Here is a 12307-nt window from a genome sequence, read left to right as displayed (position 1 = left end):
AGCTGTCAGTGTAATTAACTTGTCTCTTTTTAAAAATTTTTTATTTTTTTTTTTTAAGTGAAAAGTACAGTAAAGAAGAAGCCTTAAGCCGTGTACACACAGGCCGGATGACATCAGCCAGTTCAATAAAAACTGGCCAACATTCAACCCTTGTGTATGTCAGTTGGTCCGATGAGCCGACCGCCTTCCGATCAGTCTGATTGGAGTTTTCTGGTGGGGGGGCCACCCCCCTGTCAGAACACAACAGCTCCGCGGGGGAGATCACTGTACTAACAGCTGATCATTGGTACAGCTGCTCCGACTGGAGATGTTAGTTTTTTCGTTCAACCCAGTGGGTAAACTGTTAGTGTGTGCCAGGCATTAGGTTTAGGGATAACAGTAGCTGAATACATTCAAGCAAGGCAGACATTCAACATAAATAAAACATTTTATAAACCCCTACCCCACCCAATGGATAGCAGGCTGATTTAGAAGTCATACTGTCTGTCATGCCCATGTAGAGCGGGAGCCGCTGGTGAATATGGTTATCTCCCACCCTGCACAGCCAGGCACATGAATGTTACACTCACTCGGGAGACAAGAATCAGTCCTTGCAGCTTTGGTATGTTTTTTTTTATCTAGGGGAATTTAACTTGGATGGGGAAGGGGTTCTTATGAGATGCCCACTTGATCAGCAAAGAAATCTTCAGGGACACAAACTATATACGGTATCTCACAAAAGTGAGTACACCCCTTACATTTTTGTAAATATTTTATTATATCTTTTCATATGACAACACTGAAGAAATGACACTTTGCTACAATGTAAAGTAGTGAGTGTACAGCTTGTATAACAGTGTAAATTTGCTGTCCCCTCAATATAACTCAACACACAGCCATTAACGTCTAAACCGCTGGCAACAAAAGTGAGTACACCCCTAAGTGAAAATGTCCACACTGGGTCCAAAATGTCAATATTTTGTGTGGCTACCATTATTTTCCAGCACTGCCTTAACCCTCTTGGGCATGGAGTTCATCAGAGCTTTACAGGTTGCCACTGGATTCCTCTTCCACTCCTCCATGATGACATCACGGAGCTGGTGGATGTTAGAGACCTTGCACTCCTCCACCTTCCCTTTGAGGATGTCCCACAGATGCTCAATAGGGTTTTGATCTGGAGACATGCTTGGCGAGTCCATGACCTTTACCCTCAGCTTCTTTAGCAAGGCAGTGGTCGTCTTGGAGGTGTGTTTGGGGTCGTTATCATGTTGAAATACTGCCCTGCTGCCCAGTCTCTGAAGGAAGGGGATCATGCTTTGCTTCAGTATGTCACAGTACATGTTGGCATTCATGGTTCCCTCAATGAACTGTAGCTCCCCAGTGCTGGTAGCATTTATGCAGCGCCAGACCATGACACTCCCACCACCATGCTTGACTGTAGGCAAGACACACTTGTCTTTGTACTCCTCACCTGATTGCCGCCACACACGCTTGACACCATCTGTACCAAATAAGTTTATCTTGGTCTCATCAGACCACAGAACATGATTCCAGTAATCCATGTCCTTAGTCTGCTTGTCTTCAGCAAATTGTGGGCTTTCTTGTGCATCATCTTTAGAAGAGGCTTCCTTTTGGGACGACAGCCATGCAGACCAATTTGATGCAGTGTGCGGCGTATGGTCTGAGCACTGACAGGCTGACCCCCCACCCCTTCAACCTCTGCACAATGCTGGCAGCACTCATACGTCTATTTCCCAAAGACAACATCTGGATATGATGCTGAGCATGTGCACTCAACTACTTTGGTCGACCATGACGAGGCCTGTTCTGAGTGGAACCTGACCTGTTAAACCACTGTATGGTCTTGGCCACCATGCTGCAGCTCAGTTTCAGGGTCTTGGCAATCTTCCTATAGCCTAGGCCATCTTTATGTAGAGTAACAATACTTTTTTCAGATCCTCAGATAGTTCTTTACCATGAGGTGCCACGTTGAACTTCCAGTGACCAAAGTGAGAGTGATTAAACCCAAATTTAACACACCTGCTCCCTATTTACACCTTAGACCTTGTAACACTAATGAGTCACATGACACCGGGGAGGGAAAATTGGGCCCAATTTGGACATTTTCATATAGGGGTGCACTCAATTTTGTTGCCAGCGGTTTAGACATTAATGGCTGTGTGTTGAGTTATTTTGAGGGGACAGCAAATTTACACTGTTATACAAGCTGTACACTCACTACTTTACCTTGTAGCAAAGTGTTATTTCTTCAGTGTTGTCACATGAAAAGATAGAATAAAATATTTACAAAAATGTAAGGGGTGTACCCACTTTTGTGAGATACTGTACATCCGGTATATACACACTTCTCCTCTTCTATCTCCAGCACAAACTTGCTTGTAGAACTACATCTCCCAGGACTAGCTAGCACTGACTGTTAGATGGTCTGACAAGAGCGGAATCGGGCCATAGCTAATGCCTTTTGCAGGCAGGGACCTTGGGCCCCTTTAGTAGTGTAGCAAAAAGAGAGGTCTTTGATGCTAGATGTCCTGTCTGTGGCTACTGCTCCCGACGCCATCTCTTCAGGCACTGGCAGCCCACCTGGATGCAGCTGTGCCTTTCATTAGCCGTCCTGGCTACTTCTCCACAGTCCTCCCAGATGCATGCACCGAGTCCCTTCAGACATGCTTCTGGGCCCTCTGACTGTTACACTCACCAGTCCTCTTGGCTGTCTTCCTCCCATGAATGTTGCTTGGCAATGTCTTCCCTCTTTCCTCTCCTTGCTCTCTTGCCTTCTGGTCAGGATCCCTCCGTGTGACATGAGAAAAGATCCCTTGCGAGCCCAGGCCTGAGATCACCCCCCCCCGACTGGGGGGCTACTTTCAAAGGCCTCCGACAGCCTAAAACTCTATCTCCATCTTCCACCCAAACTCTGGGCTGACCCTGAGTATTTGAGAGGGCCTGCCAACCCATCTGTTGGGGATTTGTCAGGGCCCTCAAGAACACTCTAGACAGCTCCTCCTAAACCCCTCCAAACTGCTTCTGGAACCTTCTCCAAGTTTCCAGCAAGCAGGGAGGAGTCACCAGAGATGCTGCTGCTGAGTCATCCAGCCTCAGACTCAACCCTGACCCAGAAAAACACACAGGCTTGCCAGCCAAGCCTGAATTTACCTACACTAACAAAAATCCTAACCTTGGTACTTTAGCCACGCTAGGGAGTGCTACACCCATAACAAGAGAGTTACAAAGCTGTGGCAGCTATACTGATGTTAGCTTGAGCCCATCTATCATTCAGCATCACTGAGCATCAGCCACGGGGTACCCCTCTTCTCAGGCACCAATGCCAATGATGTTGGGCCTTGGGTTCCACTGAAGAACTGGTTCCATATATGCGCTGTGTGTAGAGTAGATGGGTATACATGCATTGTACCTGTCCCAGTATGTTGCTACCCCCACCCACAGCGAATTAGTAAAGAAAAAAAAAAAGAGTCATACTGTATGGGTGTGTTTATAGCTGCAAGTCTTCTTTCTGGCACCATGCCTGCATGGGCCTACTCTGAAATCACTCCATACCTACTTTCCTTATATAAATTGACCATTACCAATGAGGCTGCTGGAGAGTTGGAAATAATATGTCAGCTAAGCGAAATTTCCCTCAGACTTTACTTCCATTCCTGTTAAAATATGTTGTAGCCATTTCTAAACGGAAGGCTAATTTGAGTAAAATGTGCTGGCACTGCCCTCATAAACGCACCATTTCTAACAACACTGAAGGTAAAGCAGCAAGTTGAGTTTTTATGGGGTTGGCAAAAACTCTGAATTCTGTTTGAATAAGTCTTTGGGGGAGGAGAAAGTTAACGTGACCCTAAACAATGTCCTTATTCTCCAAAAATAATCCATACACATCCACTACCTAATGGCCCTAATTCATTATTCATTAAATATATTTTACTGTGTTTTTCTGCCTCATTGTAACATCCTTTGTGATCTCCTGGACCTTTCCTTTTACTCTCACTTTCATTTCCTTTAAATGAGCAGTGCATGTTCATTGCGGTCACTTGCACTGATCTATGCACACTACAAATACCATAGTCCATAGTCCCTAAATCCATCTCAGGAACATACAGAAGAGCGTGGCTAAATTCCTTTAAAACAGGACAGATAGTTTTTTTTTTTTTTAACACCAAAGTTAAACTACATGTAATAACATCTGCAGCTTTATGCAGAGAGACTGCTCTTAGCATATAAATCTACCTTACATGCAGGAGCTCAGAAACGCTATCTCCTGCATAGTTGGCAACATTTAAGCTGGGTACACACTACAACTAACAGCTCCTGTTGGGATGCAAAGTTAGTACAGCGATCTCCCCCACTGAGCTGTTGTGTTCTGACAGGGGGACGGCGCCCCCGCCAGAACACTCCGATCAATGCTCTCTGCCATTGTCTAAGAGCTCTGATCTGGAGTCGGTCAGCTGCTGGTTTTCCAGCATGCATGTCCGACAGACGTCCGTTCAGCCGGGGTTCTGTTGGACAGACCATCATACACACGTGCAGAATGTCAGCCGGTATTTTTTGTACCGGCAAATGTCTCCCGACATTCTGCTCGTGTGTACAGGGCTTTAAAATAGGAGAGAGGATCACCTTGAAAGGATCCAGAAGAAAAATACTTTATTGGCCAAACACCTGGAGTCATGGCCAAGTGGCCACAATCATCTCCATTCATTGGTGGTCATCGTTGGGCTGTAATAATAACCTGCGACTCAAATGGTGAGATTCTCCTTAGAAGAAATGGGGGATTGTTATATAATAGATAAATTGGTCCATTAGTTTAATCTCCTGGATGTGGTGCACATTAATGGACCCCTCCCATACTAATGTATGCAGCTATCTGTGTGTACTTTACATGCAGTGCAACAATAGTTGTCCTGTCTATAACATCCTCTTCACACTTAAATGTAAGAGGATTAGGTTTTACTTATGTTGAAGAATTAAACTTAAGGGTTAAGGATAAAGGATAACTGTACTTTTAAAAGATGATTTTTATGCTACAGTGCACTCATGTAACCACTGGAGACCACAAACTACTAGAAGCAGGGAGTTCCTGCAAAAAGTTTAAACTAAGACATAGAAATTTTACCATTACATATGGTACCTGACAACCAATTGTGGAAAGTAGAAAACTTTTCTGAACTGTAAACGCAGTGCTCTCCAAAGACTGCAAGTTAAGAGGAGGTTGAACATGGACCCTGTCACAAAAACTATGGTTACTACCTGTAAAAGCAGGCTGCAAATACTCACCTTTCTTGGCCCCAGCACCCCCGAATGGCATCACTTTCGCAAGTTCTTGTCCTCAGAAGTCCGCTCGGAAAACCAACACTTCAATCTTTTGTCCTCTGCAGCTCTCACTGGTTCCTCTCTCTGACCTCACATCTAACCTCAAATCTTCTATGTCTCCTACAGCGATCTGAGGTCAGAGGTAGGAACCAGTGTGTTCTACATGAGACCGAGGAAATCGGCACTCCCAGAAGTAACAGTTTCCTAGCAGATTTGCAGGGGATGAAAACTCCGAGCGGTGTTTGTTGCTGTGAGAACTGGAAAAAGGAGAGGATTTACTGCTTTACACATAACAATAGTTTTCATGAGAGAGCCATTTTGAATTTAAGGGTTAGGTTAGGGGTTAAAGAATTACTAAATCCAAAAACAATAATGTAATATATTGCAGCAATTGGTGGAACCACCAATGCCTAGGGTAGGAGATAATCTGGTCGGGGCCCCAGGAGCCAGAGTTAAAGTCTCTCTTGTTCTTCGATGTGCTAATACTTTATGGGCCCAGAATGCACCACTCCAAAGCCTGAACATAATCCTTCAGGCCCCCTTCACACTGGGTGTTGGCTTTTGGAGCTCATCCCACTCAGCACACATAGCAAAAATGAAAAAAAGCTACACTTTCATAATGTCCCACCATGAAGTTTAATCAAAGCAGTAGGCCTTTGACACAGTCCCCGCCCTAGGCCATGCCCTCTGATGCATTTTACCCAGATTGAGCTCATTCATAGAGACCTACAGTATCTCACAAAAGTGAGTACACCCCTCACATTTTTGTAAATATTTTATTATATCTTTTCATGTGACAATACTGAAGAAATGACACTTTGCTACAATGTAAATTAGTGAGTGTACAGATTGTATAACAGTGTAAATTTGCTGTCCCCTCAATATAACTCAACACACAGCCATTAACGTCTAAACCGCTGGCAACAAAAGTGAGTACACCCCTAAGTGAAAATGTCCAAATTGGGTCCAAAATTTCAATATTTTCTGTGGCCACCATTATTTTTCAGCACTGCCTTAACCCTATTGGGCACGGAGTTCACCAGAGCTTCACAGGTTGCCACTGGTGTCCTCTTCCACTTTTCCATGACAATATCACGGAGCTGGTGGATGTTAGAGACCTTGCTCTCCTCCACCTTCCGTTTGAGGATGCCCTGCAGATGCTCAATAGGGTTTAGGTCTGGAGACATGCTTGGCCAGTCCATCACCTTTACCGCCAGCTTCTTTAGCAAGGCAGTTGTCATCTTGGAGGTGTGTTTGGGGTTGTTATCATGTTGTAATACTGCCCTGCAGCCCAGTCTCCAAAGGGAGGGGATCATGGTCTGCTTCAGTTTGTCACAGTACATGTTGGCATTCATGGTTCCCTTAATTAACTGTAGCTCCCCAGTGCCGGCAGCATTCATGCAGCCCCAGAGGATGACACTCCCACCACCATGCTTGACTGTAGAAAAGACACACTTGTCTTTGTACTCCTCACCTGGTTGCCACCACACACGCTTGACACCATCTGAACCAAATAAGTTTATCTTGGTCCCAGCAGACCACAGGACATGGTTCCAGTAATCCATGTCCTTAGTCTGCTTGTCCTCAGCAAACTGCGGGCTTTCTTGTGCATCATCTTTAGAAGAAGCTTCCTTCTGGGATGACAGCCATGCAGACCAATTTGATGCAGTGTGCGGTGTATGGTCTGAGCACTGACAGGCTCACCCCCCACCCCTTCAACCTCTGCAGCAATGCTGGCAGCACTCATACATCTATTTCCCAAAGACAACCTCTGGATATGACGCTGAGCACGTGTACTCAACTTTTTTGGTCGACCATGGCGAGGCCTGTTCTGAGTGGAACCTGTCCTGTTAAACCGCTGTATGGTCTTGGCCACCTTGCTTCAGTTCAGTTTCAGGATCTTGGCAGTCTTCTTATAGCCTAGGCCATCTTTATATGGAGCAACAATTCTTTTTTTCAGATCCTCAGTGAGTTCTTTGCCATGAGGTGACATATTGAACTTCCAGTGACCTGTATGAGAGAAAGAGAGTGATAACACCAAATTTAACACACCTGCTTCCCATTTACACTAACGAGTCACATGACACTGGGGAGGAAAAATGGCTAATTGGGCCCAATTTGGACATTTTCACTTAGGGGTGTACTCACTTTTGTTGCCATCGGTTTAGACATTAATGGCTGTGTGTTGAGTTATTTTGAGGGGCAGCAAATTTACACGGTTATACAAGCTGTACACTCACTACTTTACAGTATAGCAAAGTGTCATTTCTTCACTGTTGTCACATGAAAAGGTATAATACAATATTTACAAAAATGTGAGGGGTGTACTTACTTTTGTGAGATACTGTATCTGCAGTACTAGTCTCTGGTAGTGTACTGACTATGCTGACAGCTCTCCAGCTGTCCTTGATGTATGTAAATGTTATATGAAGACCACTGGCATGATTTGTCACAGGTGCCACAAACAGAGAAAATAATAGAGTCACTATGGGACCCCATAGTCTGTAGTTATACCCCTGATTGCAGGTTACCAGTCATTTTAAACGTGGTGGCTGCATTCGTTTTAAGTTTTTAGGCTAAGAACATATGTGAAGTCCAGCCTAGGTGACAACCATGGCTTCCTCTATGGACACAGTGACCACCCAGGGACAGGAAGTATCCCTGGGTGGTCAATTATTTGCAGGATTACCAAGGGAAAATAAATGAGAAAAAAAGCCTGAAACAAGAACACTAATGTAGTCACCATATCTAAAGACCGGTAAACTGAAATACACAGAATTTCATTGTAGTTTTTGGGACACTTTAATGTCATATATTGAATTTAGGGTTTAGGATAAGGGTTCAGTTTAATTATATTGATACATTTACGGTTACTTTAGTTAAATCATCTTGAATATATACTGATACCGTAGGTTTATTTTTAACTTTTAGGATTGGGAAATACCCTTTTTCAGGTGTTTAGTATTTGCACATTTATTGGTGGCAGCAGTTTCTATGTCAAAAATGTATCTAAAGAGATAGTACTGTATGCAAATCTCAAATATTTCTGTAAAAGTGGAAGTGGAAAAATGTATCTACTGGCAAGATCAACGAGTAACAAAACTTTTACAGGGGAGACTCTTAAAAACAAAAACTGCTGTGCTGCTGACAGATTGTATCATATAGTTCCCACACAGTGCGATTTCAGATGCGACAGAATCGCACGACAATGAAAATCGCATTTTCAGTGGTGCCTGTTCACATCAATACTATAAAGATAACTGGGTGTCGTGCTGCTCTCCAAATGTGGATAAATTCAAAATCTGTTTCACATACTATAAATCAACCAAAATTAACAAATCAACAAAAATTGATCAACAAAAATGACTATAAAGATAATAATAATAATAATAATAATAAAAATACCATCCTGGTGCTAATAAAACTCCCTGTAAAATGTAACACTGTCAGTGCTACCAGTCCAATTCAATTAAATATTACATTATTATCAGTGGCAGCCCGTCCATAGGGGGCCCACGGGCGCCGCACCCCTCTAATCCAAGCGTCCGGCCCCTAATATACATGCAGGGAGCCGGACGCATGGATTTCAATGGGTTATTTTTTTTTTAAGCACATAATTAGAGCCAGAGGCTTTAATTGGCTTAAAAAAAGAGCACTGCGCCTTGAGCCCACCCAGTTGTATGACAATACCAAATTAATATTCGCTATTGTCTTCCTGATTCTCCTCCCGGCCAATAGGGATGCAGTTCCCCAGAGAGACCTGATTGGCCAGGGAGTCTTAGGACTCCCGGCCAATCGGGTCTCAGTCAGAACCCACTTCCTGTTCGGTCTGGAGGAGAAGCAATGGCCCCGGAGCGAGGAGCTGCAGCCCAGATCCATGTCTGCCTCCTTCATAAGGTAAGGAGGCCTATAATTGCCGCCTCATTCCCGTCCGTCTCCCGTGTGGGGGTGAATCATTGCATTCCCGTCCATCACGGGGGGAAATCGTTGCATTGGTTTGCCCCCCCCCCCCCCCCAAAATATTGAGCACCAGCCGCCACTGATTATTATTATTATCATATGGGATTTATATAGTGTCAGCAGTTTGCACAGAACCGTCCAGTCACAATACAATTCAATACGGGAGGAATCAGAGGGCCCTGCTCTTAAGCCTAGTACACACGATGAGATTATCGGAGGAATGATCATCGTTTTTTTTTTTTTTTTGCATGCTAGTCTCCATATAGAAAACAAATAGATTACTAAAGTACCAACATTCTCATACGACAGAATAAAAATTCGGAAGTGATGTAATGTATTTGTATTGTATTGTCGGACGAAAACTGTACTAATTAAACAAAAATTGTATGATCTGGTATTGTACGAGAAAAATTTGTGTTTCTCCCTTTGGAAAATTTTGGACAACAGCTTTGTACTAATGATCAGATTATCGGACGGTTGCATCAAAAGCGGTATTTTTTGTACAATATTCTGATTGTGTGTACGGGGCGAGTGTGGGAGTAAATATGTGCACTAACAAACGTCCATATATTCAAGTGCTCAAAAGTCCACTTCACTTGTGCAAGCTTCTCTGCCCTTATGTTGCCAGTGCCCAAATGGCCGTGATACACCAGTGGTCCACCTCCAGGTCCCTTTAACAGATCTGACTATTGTCTTCATAGTGAAGAGTAATACTCCCAGAGAAATTTTGTCAATGGTGCAATATTGTTAAAATATTTCATCCTTTATATGCTCCTTTAATTATATGCACTCACAATTAAAAGTTAATGGCCAGCATTTGTATTAACACTCAGTATAGAAAACTCAACTCACAGTACACAGTATCTCTCACCCACTTCCGATTTCAATCTGTACCAGAAGTGACGTTACCCGGCTCCGTCCAACGCGTTGCATCATAGATCACCTTAATTCTTTAGGAAAGGTCATGGTGTATCAGAGCCATTCAGGCACTGATAACATAAGGGTGGAGAGGCTTGCACAAGTAAAGAGAACTTCTAAGTACTTATATATGGATATCTGGTAATGCTCATATGTTATATTTAATTGAATTGGACTGGTAGCACTAAAGGTGTTACATCTTGCTGTATTTCACCTGATTTGACTGCTTGCACTGCCATTCAGTTTTCTGGGAGTATTATTAGCACCAGGCTGTTATTATTATTATTATTATTATTATTATTATTATTATTATTATTATCATTATCATGGTATTTTTTTGTTCATTTATAATATGTGCAACACATTTTGGATTTATTTAGGTGCAACAGATTTTGAATGTATTCACATTTGGGTTATTGTTTGAAATATAATACAAGCACAGTACTGTAGAGCAGTGCTATACCCAGTTGTTAATATAGTATAGATTTGGATGTGCTACTTTGTATGGTTGCAGCACAATTTTTGCTCAATAGACTTCAATAAAAGTGCATAAAAAATGCATGTACATGTGTTTTTAGTGTGTTTTTGTGTTAAAAATCCAGTCTCCTACAAAAAAAAAAAAAAAAAGCATGAAGCATGAAAGACGTAATGAAAATTGTATCAAGCTGTACTAGTGTTAACCAAGACTAAGGCTGGCCATACATTATACAATTTTCTTATTAAATTTCCTTTAGATTTACTTTCAACTATGTAGTGCAAGGGCCTGCCTGATTGCATGCAAATTGAAAGTGTTTAGGTTTGACCTCATATTATATGGTTTTGGTAAATCTAAAGGAAAATTTTACAAGAATATTGTATAATGTATAGCCATCCTAAAGCACCACATACAGTACATCTGGAAAGTATTCACAGAGATTTGCTCAATACTTTGTTGAAGCACCTTTGGCACCAATTACAGCCTCCAGTCTTTTTAAATATGATGCTACAAGCTTGGCACATCTATTTTTGGGCAATTTCTCCCATTCTTCTTTGCAGGACCTCTCAAAATTCATCAGCTTGGATGTGGAGCTTTGGTGCACAGCCATTTTCAGATCTCTCCAGAGATGTTCAATCGGGATCAAGTCTGGGCTTTGGCTGGGCCACTCAAGGACATTCACAGAGGTGTCCCGTAGCCACTCCTTTGTTATCTTGGATGTGCGCTTAGGGTTATTGTCCTGTTTGAAGATGAACCTTCGCCCCTGTCTGAGGTCCAGAGCGCTCTGGAGCAAGTTTTCAGCTAGGATGTCTGTACATTGCTGCATTCATCTTTTCCTCGATCCTGACTAGTCTCCCACATTCCTGCTGCTGAAAAACATCTCCACAGCATGATGATCCCACCATCATGCTTCACTGTAGGGATGGTATTGGCCAGATGATGAGTGATGCCTGGTTTCCTCCAGACATAACGTTTGCCATTCAGGCCAAAGAGTTCAATCTTTATTTCATCAGACCAGAGAATTTTGTTTCTCATGGTCTGAGAGTCCTTCAGGTGCCTTTTGGCAAACTCCAGGCAGGAGGTCATGTGACTTTTACTGAGGAGTGGCTTCCATTTGCCCACTCTACCATACAGGCCTGATTGGTGGAGTGCTGCAGAGATGGTTGTTCTTCTGGAAGGTTCTCCTATCTCTCCACAGAGAAACACTGGAGCTCTGTCAGAGCGACCATCAGGTTCTTGGTCATCTCCTTGACTAAGGCCCTTCCCTGATCGCTCAGTTTGGCCAGGCAGCCTGCTCTAGTGCTTCCGAACTTCTTCCATTCATGGATGATGGAGGCCACTGTGCTCATTGGGACCTTTAATGCTTCAGAAATTTTTCTGTACCCTTCTCCAGATCTGTGCCTCCATACAATCCTGTCTCAGAGGTCTACAGACAATTCCTTGGACTTCATGGCTTGGTTTGTGCTCTGACATGCACTGTTAACTGTGGGGCCCTTATATAGACAGGTGTGTGCCTTTCCAAATCATGTCCAATCAACTGAATTTACCACAGGTTGACTCCAATCAAGTTGTAGAAACACTTTTATTTTGAATACATTTGCAAAGATTTCAAACAAACTTCTTTCACGTTGCCATTATGGG

At 43.1% G+C, this 12307-nt stretch overlaps 1 protein-coding gene across 1 annotated transcript in view; it reads left to right on the top strand.

The window, feature by feature from the left end:
- The window catches only part of CPLX4 (complexin 4), a 46171-nt gene that overhangs the window by 14367 nt on the left and 19497 nt on the right, over positions 1-12307 (top strand). The window lies entirely within an intron of this gene.

Source organism: Aquarana catesbeiana, linkage group LG01 (assembly GCF_042186555.1).
Source record: "Aquarana catesbeiana isolate 2022-GZ linkage group LG01, ASM4218655v1, whole genome shotgun sequence".
Taxonomy (NCBI): domain Eukaryota; kingdom Metazoa; phylum Chordata; class Amphibia; order Anura; family Ranidae; genus Aquarana; species Aquarana catesbeiana.
This window is presented reverse-complemented; position numbering and strand designations above follow the sequence as displayed.